Genomic DNA, 18,415 nt, shown 5'->3' with positions numbered 1-18,415 from the left:
GGGTAGTTATCCCTGTTTACCTACAATCTCTCTGGTGCCACTATAGAATCTTTAAGGAATTTACAGAATAAGCTCCTGAAGACAATTTCGGTTCTACATGATTTCTCACCTCCTCTAACATAGAGTGGCTGGGAAATACACCTCTCTACCATCAATGTTCTTTTCTTTGTATTGTAAATTGTTAGAAAAAAGTCCCTTTTTAACAGACCAAGACAAGACCAAGGACTCAGCTATACACCTGCATATAAAAGGTTTTAAGTGTGTTTTAAGTGCTATATACAATGTGACACTAGATGGCGATGGTGAGCCTTATGGAAAATTCAATGTATTTTTAAAACGCTTTTTTAAAAAGCATTTTCAGAACATTTTTTATATGTGTGTAGATTCCACCCATTTAAGATTTGATGCATAACATTTGTTACTATATTGGGACATCGCCACAGCTAATGTCATGAAACACAGAGGTGTGGCAGTGATATGATGACATTGGCAGTGCAGGGCTAATGCATCAGTACAATGAAATATTTCTTTCTAAATTGTATGCCTATCGAGAAAGGGTAGCTTTTTATCTCCAGCAAACCCGTAGCTTAGTTACCACCTTTAAGTGGAACTGTCAAACTTTGGGCTTTCTCCTATACAGTATAATGGGCTTATTCCCCACCACTTCATATTCTAGGCACAGAGTGAATCAGCAATGCTCATTAAAAACAGTGCAGCAATGTGTTCCAAGAGCAGCTTGGAAACAACTTTGAAGAGCCTAGAGTTTTCCTGCTTCTAGGACATGTGAAAACATTTCAGGAGCTGCTCCTCACTTTGCCCTCGAGGCTCTCTCTGTCTCCATACTGTGTGCCATACCTTTTACACTGGACTTTCTTGTTTTATGAATTGTTACTGCACTGCAGTGCTCTATACCCAACTTTTCTTAATTATCCTCATTATAGCATCTTTTTATCACAGGGAGATGTTCACAAAGGTGTCCTGCATAATGCATTTCCTCTAAAGAAATGAACCCCCTGGCCTGTGTTAAATAGCTGATGAATTACAGAGCTGTCTCACCAAAAGTCCATTCATTGTCATGCTAATGGCCTCTGCCACTTACTACCATTGAACTAGATTATGAACTCCCCCTTTGTAATATGCAGTTTGCTAGATAATAGGATTTCCATTTTTAACCCCCCTTTTCAATGGCTGATTAAAAGTACCTAAGTGTCAGTGGAGTTCACCATACAAGACTATTTATCACCAGCATAAACATGGTTCTACTTCTTTCCAAGGCTGTGTGGTCTCTACTACCATTTTATCTTGGGGGGATGCTGCTCCTGTAATATACCGGTAGCTCCTTTAATGGATGAAAATAGCTTTCTGCTATCAGCCAGAGGGCTGGGTCAGGGTTGGTTTACTTACTTTTAAGTTTTACACGTTGGCTTTTGAGCTCTACAAACCTCCCAATACAGAATTCCAACCATACTTCCATTGTTCAATGTATGTATTTTGGGGCTCTATTCATGCACACCACTTAAATGTTGAAATTTTTAATTGATTTGAGTGGGATTCTACATTTAATCTTAATGAGAGTGGTCCCCTGTGAGAGAATAGATATCATTGTAAATAACCTATGTACTTATCTCTGTCCAAGCAATCAATGTTTTATCTGTTATTTGTTTGCAAGAAAACCACTATTGAGGTCCCATCATATCACAAAACAATTCAGAAGTCACTTCATTTTTCCATTAATGCTGTTTGTTGCTTCAGAAAGACTACTATCTTTTGAGAAAGCCGTACAGTATTTAGGCCAGAGACCTATTCTTAACATGCAGTTTGTAATACACAGTTTTTACTATAATGTCAAAGTTACTTTCTTGGTCCTTGCCTTAAAGAAGCAGTGAGGGAACCTATGACCCATGGACCAGATTTGGCCTGTAACTTATTTCATCAGATCTGCAGCAATATGCATTTTGGGGCTGCTTAGTCACTCAGTTTTTGGTTGTCTGCTACAGTTGCCTAGCCTTATGTGATAGGATGCATTGATGTCATTGTTATTTTAGTGACATTATAATGTGACTACTGAAAGTAAGCCTTTTTCTAGCAGGAACTGGGAGACAGCCACCCAAGTCCAGAAAGAGTGAGGCCAACCAAAGAGGAGAGGAATATAGATGAAAAGGTAAATGAGATCGTGCCCCTTTCTCACTCTGCATTAATTCAAAGTAATAATTTATCACTTTCCCAGTTCTGAAGTCACAAATCAGCAATGTGAATTAAGAGTTGTAGATTTGCCTGTAACCTAGAATGAATCAGGGAGGGCAGATTTCCTGTTTGGGTTTGGAGTAAAAATAATGCAAGAATGAGTAATTGGCAAATATTACATTATCTAGAGAAGGCCCTGGATCAGTTTCTAGGTGTAGTGGTTGGCTAGATGAGGTTTAATAAACCGTGTCTGAATCCTGGCAAGATGGAGGCTCTGTGAGTGAGTGGTTCCCAGGTCCAAGAAAACAGTAACTTGTCTGCCCTTTATGGGGTTCCACTCCCTGAAAGATCAGGTATATTGTTTGGAGCTGGTTCTACATCCAGCTCTGCCACTGAATGTACAGGTGTCCTTAGTGGCTAGGAGTGCCTTTTACCAGCTTTGGTTGCTCCTGGACTAGGATAGCTTCGCTACAGTTGCCCATGCAACTTGGATTACTGCAATGTGTTTTATGTGGGGCTACCCTTGAGGTTGGTTCAGAGGCTGCAGCTAATGCAGAAGGTGGTGGCTATGCTGCTTGTTGGGGCAAGCATATACCACCAGCATATAACACCTTGTTTGCAGGATTTGCATGGGTTCACAATCAGCTACCAGGCTGAGTTTAGGGTTCTGGTACTGACATAAAAGGCCTTATACAGCTCAGGACCAGACTGCTTGAGAGACCACCTTATCCTTTATACACCCAGTCTTTGGGAGAGCTGGTCCTGCAAGTTCCAAAAATATGAGAAACACTAATATTGAATATGATGCGTGGTTGAAATTATGGAATCAAACATTGAAATTTACTGCATGTACCGCCCTGAAAGAAAATGTCTGGAAGATGATGTATAGATGGCATTTAACTCCAGTAAAATTATCTAAAATGAGTAATAGATTATGCTGGAAATGTAACGAAAAGGAAGGAGACTTTTATCACATGTGGTGGAAGTGCGAAAAAGTTAAAGAATTTTGGGAAATGATATATAATGAACTGAAAAAGATTTTTAAATATACTTTCCCCAAAAAACCTGAAGCATTTTTGTTAGGAATTATAGGTCAAGAGATTACTAAGGAGGATAATATACTATTTCTGTATGTGACAACCGCGGCTAGGACATTGTTAGCCCAAAAGGACCTACCGACGATTGAAGAGTGGCAGACAAAAATGATGGACTATGCAGAACTAGCGAGACTGACTAGCAGGATCCGGAACCAAGGGGAAACAAGGTTTCAAAGAGATTGGAGTAAATTTGTGGACTATATGGAAAAGAACTGTAGAAGTTTAAAGACACTTGCAGGACTGAAATAAATCCTACGAATTGACATTAAAGGGAAGCTATAAAGGAACTGCGAGATGAGAACTGATTAGAAAACCAAATGAGGGGAGGGAGGGAGGTCAAGCTCGGCGGAGCATTGTCAATGGAAGATTGTGAGAGAAGCTAAAAAGATTGATGTATGGTATTGTTTTTTGAATGTTTGTTTGTTTTGTTTAATGTTTTTAAATGTGTTTTAATTGGAAAATCTAATAAATTGCTTATAAAAATATATATGAGAAACACATCCCACAGAAACACAAAGCAGGGCTTTCAATGTGGCTGCCCCTGTGGTGTGGAATAGCATTACAGCTGAGATATGACAAGTGCCATTGTCTGTACTTCCCAGAAAGGAATGAAGACATTTTTGTTCCAAAGGGTTTTTCCAGCTGGATGAAAAGGCCTCTGCCATCCGTGTTGACTTTGTATTTCGTGTTCAATTTTTGTTCTGTTTTCAAAAACTATTTGTAGCTTCTTTTTGTGATGTTCATAAATAATCTTGGTGCACATGTTAAAAGTTATTCATAAATTATCAACAATAACAGCAGCAATAATAAGGGTCTATTTGAGGGTCCTGGTGCAGAGGTCACCCAAGGAGCCCATCAGAGGCCAAGACAGTTCAAAGCAAAGGCTCTGTCATCTCTGATGCATTCACCTCGGACTACCACACATTCTCTGAGGAAAGGGAATAAGCCTGCTGTGCAAACTGGTCCATGCGGCCATTTTAGATTTATTGTACAATTCTGGAGTTTTGATTAATTGAAACAATTTGTTGAATCACATCCCACCCTACCTCCCACCTTAAGATAATACTGCTTGGCTGGGGCAATGTTGTTCCAGTCAAAGTAGTGAACCGCTGAAGGATACAAATTAGAGAAATAACAAATAACAGCCATTCATCTGTACACAGTGCCTCAAGCGACAAAACGGCCACAGAGCACATCTGGAAAATTCATCTCGATAAGTGTGGGAAGCAAAAGAGTTCAATACGTCACAGGTTCCTACAATGGAGAACCATCACTTTAAACAACCAGGCAGATTATTGTCCCTGAACAAGCAGAATCCTGACACCATCTAGTCATTTGCTCCTGGTACTTCCTTCCTAATAAACCCTGTTTCCCACCTTAAATTCAGACCTCCAGTAACTAGAGATCTGTGGTGACAAAGGGCTCCCTGAAAAGCAAAGTTAGCAGGCAGCAGCTTATTTTAACATATCTCAGTGGGCTGTCAAACTGATGTCAGTAGGTTCCAAGCCCAAAAGATCCTTTCTCAGCTATTGTGTGAATAAATGCACAAAGCTTACTGAGAAACTACTGGTGTTGTTGTTTTTCCAGGAAACAGAATTAGGTGTATTTATATATATTCAAAGAAATAAAGGATAAATTAGATGTTGTGATAACTGCCTTTGCACTGACAGCAAACTGGACAAGTCACATTGCTCCATTAAAAAACACATATATTCTGTTTTCAACAGGTGTTTAACACATGCTGTTCTGACACTCTAATCCATCTCGAGTCTTGTAAATGGGGTAGAATGGATGCATAAAATATTCTTCTTACTGGGCAACAGTGCCTTGTTTTTGGACAGCCCCGTAGTAAATCAGGCATTATAAAATACAATGTTTTAAAAACACAGTATCATTTTACTCCCAGGGGTCAAATAAAGTATAGTGTTATCAATTGCGAAACACCACTTGGGTCAGGACTGGTCAAAAGACTATGCAAAGAACTGCATGTGCAGATTTTTTGTGTGGAGATGATGACACTAAGAATCAGAATTGTAGAATTGGAAGGAACCCCAATGGTCATCTAGTTCAACCCCTGCAGAAATGACAGCTAAAGAATCCCTGACAGATGGCCATCCAACCACTATTTAAAAACCTCCAATGAAGAAGAGTCTACTACCTTCCAAAGTAGTCTAGGCCACTGTCAAACAGCTTTGTCAGAAACTTCTTTTGTTTAGTCAGAATTTGTACCCTATTTGGGGATTACATTGCTCCCTTTGGCCTATTGTGAACCGCCCTGTGATCTTTGGATGAAGGGCAGTACACAAGCTTAATAACAGTAATAATAATTGCACTATATTCAGGTATCTTGTTTTTGTTTTGCAGAACTGGAAGCTGATATGGAAAATAGGACTAAACCTTGACCTAAGTCTAACCTTTTGGCAGTTCTCTTCCCCGAATGTCAGCTCATCCGGTCCCTCCTGAAAATCCCATATGACCTTGGCCCTTTGGGACTCCCAAGTCCCAAAAGCATCCATAAACAGCAGTGGTAGCACCTTCAACTTTGAGAATGATACACAAAGGGTCTTGTGGCACCTTAAAAGACTCACAAATGTATTCTGGCGTTGGCACAAGTTTTTTGTGGACCACTCCATCTGTAACCCATGAATGCTTAGGCTATCCTCTTGCCACAGTCAATTTGTTGAAGTCTCTGAGGTGCCACGAGACTGTTCCTCGTTCCCCGCTGCAACAGACCAACACAGCCCCTCCTCTGGAAATATTCAATAATGGCATTCTCTGCGCGAGATCAGATATCCCTAAATCTTTTGTCTGGCGTAACTCCGTGGACATAAACCTGCTTCCAGAGGGGAAATGCGTCGGGAGTGAAACGAGCACTTGGCTCAGAGAAGCCCCTTTCGAGCAACCTTGCCCTCTCCTGCTGCCTTGGAAGTACCCCTTCCTTCCCCGCCCGTTTCGCCCTCTGGAATAGCAGCTGAGCTCCGTGAGATCCCAGCAGGTGCATCCCTCACGCTCGCCTAAGACACGCCCCGGCGAAGAAGCTCCTTCCCTGGCCCGGCCTTGAAGCCATAAAACTACATTCTGACTGGTGGGCAAAAATCTTGGCTGTCACCTTCGATGCCATTAATGCAACTGGAAGGGTACCAAAAATATGGAAGGATGCTATAATAATTCCGATATATAAAAAAGGCTCCCCGGATGATCCGGAGAATTACAGGAATATTAGCCTATTGTCAATAATTGGAAAGATATACGCACGTTTTCTATTGCGTAGACTTACTCAATGGGCTGAAGAAAAGAAACTGATAGGCCCTGAGCAAGCAGGATTCAGACCGAACCAGTCAACAACGGACCATGTTTTAGTTTTGCACCATCTAGCCCGAAAATATTCTTCTTCAAACCAAGGCCAACTCTGTGCGGCTTTTATCGACCTTAAGGCTGCATTTGACAGCATCCCCAGAAGGTTACTCTGGGAAAAGTTGGTTCGATGGGGAATTGACAGACGACTTTTGTGGCTAATAATTCAGCTGCATGAGGGGTCGGCTGCTAGGGTGAGAATAACCCCAGCCGGCGATCTCACAAACTCTGTGCCCATCAACAGAGGAGTCCGTCAAGGTTGTATCCTAGCTCCTTTTCTTTTCAATTTATTTATTAGTGACATGAGGACACCATTGGCTGAATCTCAGACAACCATTCATGCCCCCCGTCTTGCAAACTATCGATGCCCATTACTACTCTATGCTGATGATGCAGTAATTTTGTCATTTTCAAGAATTGGCCTCAGGAGAGCACTTAAAATATTTGTTTCATACTGTAAAACCAACTCCCTTACTATAAATCAATCTAAATCAAAAGTACTAATCTTCTCAAAAAGTCGAAAATCCTATAAGTGGCAATTAGATGGAAAACCTATTGAACAGGTATATAAATTTCAATATTTGGGAGTTTTTCTCCAATACAATCTGGGTTGGAAGGCGCATATTGCATATATTTCAAATAAGGCTAAAGCCCTTTCTTTTGCGCTTTTGCGCTTTTTCTTTTCCGATGGGGCTCTTCATGTGCCATCCGCCCTGAAGGTATTTAAAGCCAAAGTGATCGCGACACTGGCATATGCTGTCCCTTTATGGGGGACCGCAGTAAATTTGATGCCATTGGAGGTCATTCAAAACCAATTCCTGAGACGGCTGTTAAAACTCCCTCAGTGCGTTAGCAATGCGGCTATTCGCTTAGAATTAAAAACTACATCTTTAGAAAATACTCTTTGGAGGCGCAGCCTTTGCTATTGGTTGTCCTTATGGCAAAGGCTCCCGAATCTGTACCTGATTCAATGTCTTTGGAGGGATGATTTTCCCAGCCCATGGGCAAGAGAGATCCATTCTAAAGTAGTGACCTATGGATTGTCCCCATCAGAACTATTAAAACTGGACCTAGCCACGGCTAAAAGAACCCTCATTCAAAAACTTGAGGAGATTGACCTCCAACAAAACACCATTCTGGGTAGTGGCACTTGCTCACCACTAAATCTTGGCATAGTGCCTTCCCAGCAGATACCATCTTATTTGACTTCCTTGTCTGTAGCGGTCCACAGATACGCCTTTATTAAGGCAAGATTTAATGCCTTTCCTTCTAATGTTATGAACAATAGATTTTCCAAAGGTCAGATTTCAGCTGTGTGTGTATGTGATAATAGATCTATTGAATCCTTACAACATATACTATTTTGCTGCCCACTGCATTCAGTTTCTCGGACCAGATTTTTGTTCCCTTTATTATCGGAAACCTCAGGTGACTCCTTGGAAACACAGTTAACACACTTACTGCAAGATTCTGATCCGAGTAGGTCCCTTTTTGTTGCCAGGTTTCTGATTACAGTCTTAGCTTATAAGAGGAAAAATGGATTACTTTATGATTATTGATCTCGCTTATATAATACTGATTTATAGTGATAATCTGATATTTTAAGTGCTGTATTGCTCTTATTTTAATGGAATTTAGGAATTTATGATTTTAGATATGTATTTGAATTTTATTAATTTTATTTTGTCATATTTGCTTTGTTGTACAATGTATATTGGTATTGCATATGGGCCTATGGCCGTAATAAACTATCTATCTATCCTGGCCCGGCCCCCCTCGCCTCTTTTGCATATATGCCGCAGCTGCCCAATCAGCGCGGCCGCTGCTCCTCTCTCGCGCGCCTCTTGCCGGGGGTTGCTGTGGCGACGGACTAAACCAGAGGCTGCCCGCCAGCCTGCAACAAGCTCGGCAGGGGAGGAGGAGGAGGAGGAGGAGGAGGAGAGGGAAGAGGAGGGCGCGCTTATCCGCCGCGCAAGGTGCTGCAGCGCCTGGAGCCGAAGACGGAGAGCGGGCGCAACAAAAGCGGCGAGACGAAACATCCTAGCCGAAGCGCTCCAGGTAAAGGAACCGGGAGGCTCAGCAGGGGACAGCAGGGGAACAAAAGCCGCGTGTGGGGGGCGTGGGGCGTGGGTGGGAATGCAAGGCGAGAAAGGGTGAGGGGAACTTGCCAAAATGGAAGCGGGGGAGCTGCTAGATTGTGGCATGGATGGGCACTCCTTCCCCGTTTGGGGTTGTGCTTGTTGCCTTTATTTTGTGTGTGTGCGTGTGTGTGTGCATGCAGCTTCCTTCCTTGCTTCTATTGTGCGCGCACTGCACACAATCAATAAGGCGCATCCCGGCTCTTGCGGATTTCCCACCCACCCAGCCAGCCAGCCAGCCAGCCAAGCGACGGTTGTTTGGTGCGTGAAGGTTTGCAGATCAAAAACGGCATGAAAGTTGGGGACGGAGTTTCTTCCGAAGGGGGAGCGAGGAAGCTGAACTGGCAGAGGGGGTGGGGGTGGGCTGGGTTGTGGAAGAAGGCGTGAAGGCGAAGAAACTTCCCACTTGGGCTTGAAGGCTGTTCGTCGAGTGCTTTGCAGGGTTAAGTTCTGTATGTAGATACCTAACGGTTTTGTGCCCGTTGTGTGAAAGGTGTCTGATTCATTTTAATTTAATAATAATAATAATAATAATAGGCTACACCAGAGAACTGTGCATGGGGCTCCTTGGAGTTCCGGCTATCCATGGTGGTTTATGGGATTGCGGTGTTCTGAAAAAAGAATACTGTACAACCATTTAAAATAAGGGCCACCGTGTGTAAGAGGAAGGGGTGCCTCAGAACCAAAGCTGCAGCAACCACTTGTCAGTTAGGGATTCCACAATCATGCACCGGTTGTTTCTGCTTGACTCTGCCATGGTTTTAAGAATGATTTCTGGAAAAGAAAAAGCTGCCACCTTGCATAAACCAGACATTTAGTATTCAATTTAAGAGTCTGCTTGAGTTAGTTCTCAGAATGTTTTTCTTGCTCGTTAAAAATTAGCATCCATTTCTCCTTTCCATGTGTTTGTATCTCCACCTTTTATGCACTTATAGCTTATTATTATTATTATTATTATTATTTAGAAATCCTCATTGTGCCATACCTTGTCTGGTAGAGATTTCATCAGTAGGGCTAGGTGTCATAAGAAGACAGATTTGTGGAAGTTTGTGGGTTATTAAAGGAATAGCTTTGTTCAGAAAGACTGCGTGGAAGGAACTGGTTTCCAAAGCAAACCTGGCTGTACTGACCCAAGCTTGCAGGGCTGTAGCATAGGCTTTGCTACAAAGGCAAATGGCTGCGTAGAGTGAAAGGGAGAGATACAAGAGGTTAGTAAGCAGGCAGTGCCTTCTCTTATTTGCCTGTGTTCTGGTCATCCCCCACCCCCTTGAAATAGCAAGTCAAGAACATCATTAAATAAATAGAAACCACATCTTACATTATCAGAGGATCTGCTCTGGTACAGAACCAATCATTTTGCTACTAGGTTTGTTACCTAGCTGCATCCATATCGGAATTGTCACATTGCAGAGGCAAGGCATTGCTTCCAAAATGCATTCACTCCTTTTCTGGCTGTGTCTGATGCTCAACAGACTGTTCCTACAGTCTGAGGACGACTCACCATGCCTTTTTGTTGTACCTATTGCCCTCTTATTAATAATGATTTCTAACATTAATGATAGACTGAATGAAAGTATGAATTAAAAAAAAAACCTAGAGGCGAAACGAAGATACTATACAAAGGATGAATTTTCACCTCCCTGTGGAAATTTGCATGCAAGGGTTGTTTTAAGTACGTACATGATAATCCATACTGCACTCACCGATGCAAAAAGCACAGTTCCTGTTGGATATATTGAAAAATAGGATTTCCCTGCTGTTATAAAGATTTAAGGGAAATCCAAACACTTTCCAGTCAATTATTGAGATAGCTCAGCATCTGTAGTAGGCAAAAATGCTAAGCGTTCTCAGAGCAGCGGGGCAGAAAATGCGTACATTTCTGGATGATTGTTTCCCCATCTGGGATAGCTGATTTCATACTTCTTGTAAAGTGTTTTTTATAAAAGAAAGAAAAGAGAGCTGCTTAGCATCTCACCCTTTGAATCAGGAGGATGTGACTCATTTTTCCTTTCACCACTCTGATTCATAATATATTCCCCTCTTTCTTTTATACATATGGATTTGAAGCCCCAGAAGGCATTGGCAAGGTCATCTGTTTGAATGCTGGTGGGGAGTTATTTCATTGGATTATTGGAAAATGTCAAGTATAAATAGAATTCCAACGTGAATCTATAAATAACCAGCCAAAGCCAAATCTACACCTCTTCAATTATAATTACACAGCAGAAATCTAATTCACAATTGGGTGTTCTTTGCATTTATTTGCTGTGGCACTCATAAAAGAGGGGAACAAAAAGTCAAGGAGAGCCTAAATTCAAATAGCATGTCAAAAATGGACTTGTGGGGGTGATTTGGAGGCAAGTCTTAGATTCTCACCTTCACTGTATTATTTGTTGCATAGGAATCACTCAGCCTTGCCTACCTCATGGGGTTGTGGAGAGCCTGTGAAAGACTTGGCATAGTAAACTGCCATATAAGCGGTGTTAGTAACAACTTCAATAACAATCATGCTTTGTACCAATTGTATCTTTGGTGATACTGCTTTTAGATATAACACAATGCATGGCACAGGATAGCAAGAAGTTGTTCTCTGGAATGGGCATTGCACTTGCATAGAGCTCAGCTGTTGTTCCCAATGCAGGTACCATAGCTCAGTGGGAGCACATGCTTTGCATGCAGAAGGTCTCAAGTTAAATCCTTGGCATCACCAATTGGAAGAATTTGGTAGCAGATGATGTGAAAGACTTTTTCACTTGTGTCAGATGATAACAATGAGGTCATCCTTGGTAGCTGTCCTCCCCCCTTTTTTTGCCAAGAATGAGCACCGGCAGGAGGGCGCTGCGTGGCAAAGCCACACGGAAGCCATGCTACGCACTGCGCCCGCCCACCAGGGCAGGGGCACCAGAACGATCTGCGCGCCACGGCGGCTGACCGGCTTGAGACGGCCCTGAGCACAGGCCAGCACAAATACAAGTGCACATGCCAATTATAAAATGTGAACACAATTTTCTAATAATACACTGGTACCCCGGGTTACAAAAACCTCAGGTTACAAACACTTCAGGTTGCAGACTCTGCTAACCCAGAGGTAGTACCTTGGGTTAAGAACTTTTCCCCAGGATGAGAACAGAAAGCATGTGGCGGTGGCAGCGGGAGGCCCCACTAGCTAAAGTGGTACCTCAGGTTAAGAACGGTTTCAGGTTAAGAACGGACCTCCAGAATGAATTAAGTTTGTAACCAGAGGTACCACTGTACTTGGTCTGCTGTGGAGCTTTTAGGACCATTGTTTTCAATGTGGCTTGCTGACAGGGGCATCTCACGTACAGATGGAAATGGGAAGTGCAATATGTGTGCTGGAGGAAGCATATGCTGATGTAGGAAAAACATAGTAAGATCTTTTCCCCAAAGCAAAGTGATGGGAAACTGAGAAATCAACATGGGAGATGTTAATGTGAATGAGATGCACAGAATGTTTGAAAGAAGAGTGATTCAGAGCAAGCCAAGCTAAAGAGTTTGCCACCTTATAAAGCATAGCTAACTGGATGACTAATTTATGCAGATAAGAACAGGTGGGTTACCAATTATTGGGGCCATAGACTAAACATTATTCTGTACCCCACAACTTTTATGCCCAGTTCAGATGCAGACCCTGGTTTGCCACCAAGCATATAACCAAAGCCATCAGTGGATACAATGATATTGAGGACATTTTGCAGGTTTTCATCATTCTTAAAGCTGTACTTTAGAAAAGCGAAAACAAACCCCCAGAAGTATGATATGATCAGCATGGCTACAACAGATGCATACATTTTGGTCTGAGAGTATTTACTGTATTGGAGAGAGATCTTCACTTTGTCCCACTCCTGAAGAATATCTCTCTGATTATGCATTCATCTACTCTTCTAAAAATGTGCGCGGGAGATGGACGACTGTAGCTTTATTTGGTTGTGTGTGTGAAATTGCCTAGACTATTAATTGCTTGTAATCTGGTTTGAATTTCCTACTGCCTTTTAATTATGCAGCCCAAGAGGAAAAGGCTGTAATTAGGAAAACACCGAACAGGCTTCTTACACCCTTCAATGAGGCTTTTGCCTTCCTACTTGTGTTGGTAAAATTATCAAGCTACTGATGCTAAATCAACTCTTCATACTATCAAGAATTGCAGTACTGTAAGGGGGCAATAGATTTTATTGCGCAGTCAAGCGGAGTCCCCCAAAGCCCCCAGGCAGCCCCCCAAGCAGAATGATGACACAAGACCCCGTTCTATGCGCCTCCCCTTTTATTTGGGGAACGGTCATTATGCAGCAGAGGTGATCGTTGATACACAGTCTCAATGGAAAGCTTTTGATCACTAGGATCTGACTACCATATATGGAGTCGGAATGAAATCTTTCTCCAGATCTGTTTGGTTGGAAAACTTGTAATTTTCCTTAATTTCTTAACCTTGTAACATCTATATTAGTTTTTAATTTTCACTTAAATAAAAGCTTCTTTCCCAAGACTAATATCAGCTTTGGGGATAGGGATAGTTTCTGCAGACTGTGGCACACAGGGAAAAGGGGTTTGTTTTATTATTATTAAGGGGAAAAACCCTACTCATGCACGGTGGTATTGATTCTTCCCCCAACCTAATTTTCAAAGTCTTTAAAATTTGCGTGCTGAATCTTATATGCATTTCACGTCATATATAGTTTGCCCTTGGGTTCGGGTTGCTCTGCAGGCAGTTTTCTGCAGTAACACACTGCAGTGTGCATTGTAGACCTTTGAGGAACAAGAACTTCCATGGGCCCTTCTTTGGAGGAAACAAATGAATAGCTGACCTCTGTTACATTGTGCAAGCCTAAGGTTTTCTATTAATCTTTTTTTTTAAAAAAAAATTCTCATTGATTCCAAAGATCAGGTGACCATTGTCTTAAATATATATGAAATCACTAATGGCAACAGGTCAGCACAAATAGGGGGAAACAAGAAGAAGAAAAAGGTACAGAAATATGCGAAACAAGTTTTGTCAGTTCTTTTTTTGTGTTCAAGCCTGCTTCATTGTGAAAGGTGTTTGTTTGTTCAGTTGTTTGTTTGTTTGTTTTAAAAAACCAAGCTCCTTTAACGACAATTCCATATGCCCATTGTATGTTGAGGGAGGACCTACTTCATTATATAGTTGAACATTTTAAAGCAGTAAATCAAATGATGTGCATCAAAACATTATATTAAATATGTTAATATAATATTAAACATTATATTAATATGTTATTAAATTGCGCTCACAGAATCATTTGAAAAGGAACTCAAGGGTCACCTCTGATGAAGGACACTACTTTTCAAGCCAGCCTGCCCCATGGTTGAAAAACTGATCCTTTTGGAAAGCTCTTTCTAAGGTTTTGTAAATCCTTTGCTTTGAAATTTGAATGCATTGGTTTGGGTCCTACCACCTGCAGCAAGAGAAAATAAATGTGGCCTATAAACTATATTACAATCCTTCTACAGTTGAAAAATATGATCATATTTTTATATATATATAGTCTCTTCCTGGCCGAACATACCCAACTTTTTCAGCCTTTCCTTGTAGGATTTGGTCTCCAGACAACTCACCATCACTTTCACCCTTCTTTTGACATTTTCCAGTTTGTTGATACACTTTTAAAACTATGGTGCCCCAGAACTGGTGTCCTCGGTGAGAATGGAACAAAGCAGAATAGAGTGATACCGTTACTTCTCACGATCTGGACCCTATAATTATATTAAAGGAACCTTTGCATTTTTACTGTGAAACAAGTCTCACTGAGTTAAATGATACATACTTCCTAGTAGGTATTTTATGTAGACAGTTGTGTCAAATCAATAGATGCATGTCAGCTTTCTGATGGAAAGCTAGGCAAATAATTACACAAATTCTACAGTAAATTAATGCATATGCACAGAACTATACAGTGTCTAAGAAAATATTAATTTTGGTCATGATGAAGTCATTGCAAACCATTCAGTTATTTTGTTACATTAATACATAGGACATGTAAAGTTGACGTATATTTTAATCTGTAATTTTAGTTTATTATGTATGCTTATAATCTATGCTTTTAACTGTTTATTTAATTCATTCTGTTTTTTAAACTTGTTTTTAACATTTTTTGGTAATAGTCTTAATGTGTGTTTTATTTACAGGTAGATAGCTGTGTTGGTCTGACGTAATCGAAACAAAATAAAAAATAAAAAAAATTCCTTCCAGTAGCACCTTAGAGACCAACTAAGTTTGTCATTGGTATGAGCTTTCATGTGCATGCACACTTCTTCAGATACAGTGTGTTTTATATTTGTGAATTGCTGAGAGGGTTTTTTTCAGAGCTAAGTGATATTCAAATTTTATTAAGCAAATAAATCAAATTAAGTTAATAAAATTCTGTATAATATAATAGAAATTGCATGCACAGGAACAAAAAGATATATTGGCAGCCTTTTCTAGTGCTCAGATTTGTAAACCTTTCCTAGTGTGAATTTCACTAGGTCTTGCCTTCACAATGATCTGGTTCAGATGTAATGTTAGACTTGGCTTAGCATTACATCAGTGAGCCTTGGGCTTGTGTGCCCCTCTTCCCCTGCCTCTTCTCTGATGCAGCCACTTGTAAAACATGAAACCACAGTTTAGATTACGTCTGAAAGAGGCCAGCATGTTCTATCAGAATAAATCATCTATGTCCTCACTGAATTTTTTCTGGAGGCAAAGGCACTACCTGATGGTACTTTTTTTGCCAGTCAGGTAGTTTAAAGACTATGGTTTAATATGGAGCCAGCAATATATTTGCCTGCGCAATCACCTGTGGGTAGCAAAGTCAATGTTAAGTGCAAAGTGATGCACGTTGGGGCAAAAATCCCTAACTTCCCATATATGCTCATGAGAACTGACCTGTTTTTGACTGAGCAGGAAAGAGATCTTGGGGTTGTGGTGGATGGCACAATGAAAATGTTGACCCAGTGCATCGTAGCTGTGAAAAAGGCAAGTTTTTCACATTAGGGATAATTAGAAAAGGGATTGCAAAATGAAGCTGCCATTACCATATCTATGGTGCAGCTGCGCTTGGTGTACTGTCCTCCGTTCTGCTGGCCATGCCTGAAAAAGGACATTGTAGAGCTGGGAAAAGGTGCAGGAAAAAGTCAACCAAAATGATCAAGCAGCTAGAGAAGGCATAGGCAAACTCCAGCCCTCCAAATGTTTGGGACTACAATTCCCATCACCCATAGCTAACAGGACCAGTGGTCGGGGATGATGGGAATTGTAGTCCCAAACATCTGGAGAGCTGGAGCTTGCCTATGCCTGAGCTAGAGCAACTACTCTGCGAGGGAATATTACGGTGTTTGGGGCTTTTCAGTTTGGATAAAATGGCGTGTAGCTGGTGCGGGCATAATACAGGTGTATAAAGTTCTGTTGAGAAAGTGGATAGAAGCCACATTCCTGAGATCACCCATTGGAGCTAAATGTTAGGAGATGCAGAACTGACAGAAGGAAGTGTTTAAACTCTGGAATTCAGTGCCACAAGATGTAGAGATGGCTATAAAAGTTGATTAGACATGGAGGATAAGGATATGAATGGCTACTAGTCAAGATGACCAGTCGCTGGGGTCATGTGGGAGAATGATACTGCACTCGGGTCCTGCTTGTGGGCTTCCCATTGGCTGCTTTGAGAACAGGATTCTGGGCTGGATGAGCCTTATGTTCTTATGAACTCACCATTCTGTAAGCAGTAAACTGCATAATAACATTTTTAAAGACAGAAATGGTGTCCACATCAGGAGCAGGGATTGGAACTGACAAAGTCCAAAAGCCATTTGAGTTTCCTACCCCCCCCCCCAATTAAAGTATTGGCAATCACTTGCATATGTTAGTTAAGGTCATGATTTTGCAGGCCAGGTTGTTGTTTCAAAGCTGAGTGGCTTTCTGGAAAAGGATACTGCTTGGGGGCCTTCATCAGGGTGGTGCAGTTGCAGCTTCCTGTCACATCCGATTAATTCTGTGCCCTGTTATCACTCACTTAGCCTGTGATGCTAATGCAACATGATGGACTCATATTATTGACTGGATTATTTTATTTACAGTCCCATAATTTAGTTAATTGAAATGGAGCTTCTGATTATGAAACCATGGAGTATTTTCTTTCCTCCTCCTCTTCCTAAAGCATTTACGCCCTCTGTCCTTGCAAAGCCCAGAAGACTTTACAATGTTGTGTTTTGGCAACTGAGGCTACAGTCTTGTACCAACTTACCTGGAAGCAAGCCCCGCTGAATGCAATGGGACATGCTTCAGAGCTGACGTATATAGGATTGCACTGTGAGTGAATTTAATTAAAATATTAATAGTGTGCTCTAAAACTAGTTTATACACATGTGCCCTTTTTTCTGAGAGAGGAACTCAGCAGTGGCAAGAGCTCTTCTTCAATGGAAAGGGGTTGGGCAGGTGAAATCTTCTGAGCAGAAGTGCAATGTTATCACATTTGTGGAAATTAGAGTCAGCTTTGCCATTAGGCAGAGTGAGGTCGCTGCCTCAGGTGACAGATAGTTTGGGGAAGCAAGGAGTGGTGGCAAATTGTGGAGGGCTGATCTGTGTGTGCTATGCAAGCTACTCAGCACCAACTGAGCTATCCTGGGTGTGGCGTAGAATGCCAGTGTTGACATAAGAGTCAACTGCCAATGTGTTTGTCCTCGAGTGGCAAACTATATTGGGCAGCCGCTTAGACTAGATCTAGCTTATTTAGAATGAGCTAGTGCTATGCTGGCATTTTATTTCTGTTTGGAAGTGCCCATCAGGGCCAGCTCAAAACATTTTGCTGCCTGAGGCAAAGTACAAGAAGGAAGCTGACTGGGCAGTTACCTTTTTTTACTTCAGAACTGGCAATAGGCCAGTGTCACACACCACACCAAAGAGAAGCAGACTAGTTTAAAAGGTGCAGGATAGACCGTGTGCCATATACAACTCTGCTTTCAAACAGAGGAGCTTGTGGCTGGGGGCTGCCACTGATAAGACCTCGAGCATCTGCTGCCTGATGTGATCACCTGACTCTGGCTAATGGTAGGGCTGGCCCTGGTACCTTTTCCTGCTAAAAGAGGTTTCTGGTGCCCTTTCCATCTCAGGTTTCTGTCCTTGTGTCTTCAGATACTCTGTACTAGAAAAACCCAAATGCTGGGTGTAGTTGTACACAGATGTTGATAAATTTGCATAATGGCATAAAAATCACACACATAATTTGTAAAATTTATTACAACAACCAAGCAGTCTGAATGTTATTCTGGATCCTTATAACCTGTAGCAGTACCTGCAAAGTTCCCATCGGTCAGCTTGCCTTTGGCAGATGCTGCCAGTGCATAATAGAAGTTTCTCTCTGCAAAAACAAAGCTATGTGTTTTCTTTGATAACAAACATATTGAAATTCTTAGGATGCCAAAATCCATGTTTCCTGCCATATTATGTCTTCCTGTAAGTCTTTGGTAGTAAGACTTGGGCTGTGACAGTGCAAATACTCCATCTAAGGGTATCATTTACTTTTGTGCCATAATCACAAACTCAGCCACTGCAGAAACAGTGCATTGAAATATAAAACCTGAAGTTGAAGACAGTTTGTTAAAGGGTGTGTAAAATGATTTCATGAGGTCCAGAAC

General features: G+C 41.5%; 1 protein-coding gene across 1 annotated transcript in view; it reads left to right on the top strand.

The window, feature by feature from the left end:
• The first annotated feature begins 8,563 nt into the window (after positions 1-8,563).
• LOC118091662 (uncharacterized) overlaps positions 8,564-18,415 on the top strand; it is a 78,297-nt gene continuing 68,445 nt past the window's right edge. Inside the window, exon 1 of the mRNA XM_035128831.2 lies at positions 8,564-8,693. The gene's annotated coding sequence lies outside the window, so the exon portion shown is untranslated. The remainder of the gene's footprint in view (positions 8,694-18,415) is intronic.

Source organism: Zootoca vivipara, chromosome 1 (assembly GCF_963506605.1).
Source record: "Zootoca vivipara chromosome 1, rZooViv1.1, whole genome shotgun sequence".
Taxonomy (NCBI): Eukaryota; Metazoa; Chordata; class Lepidosauria; order Squamata; family Lacertidae; genus Zootoca; species Zootoca vivipara.
The sequence above is the reverse complement of the archived record's forward strand: the minus strand, read 5'-3'. Positions and strand labels throughout refer to the sequence as shown.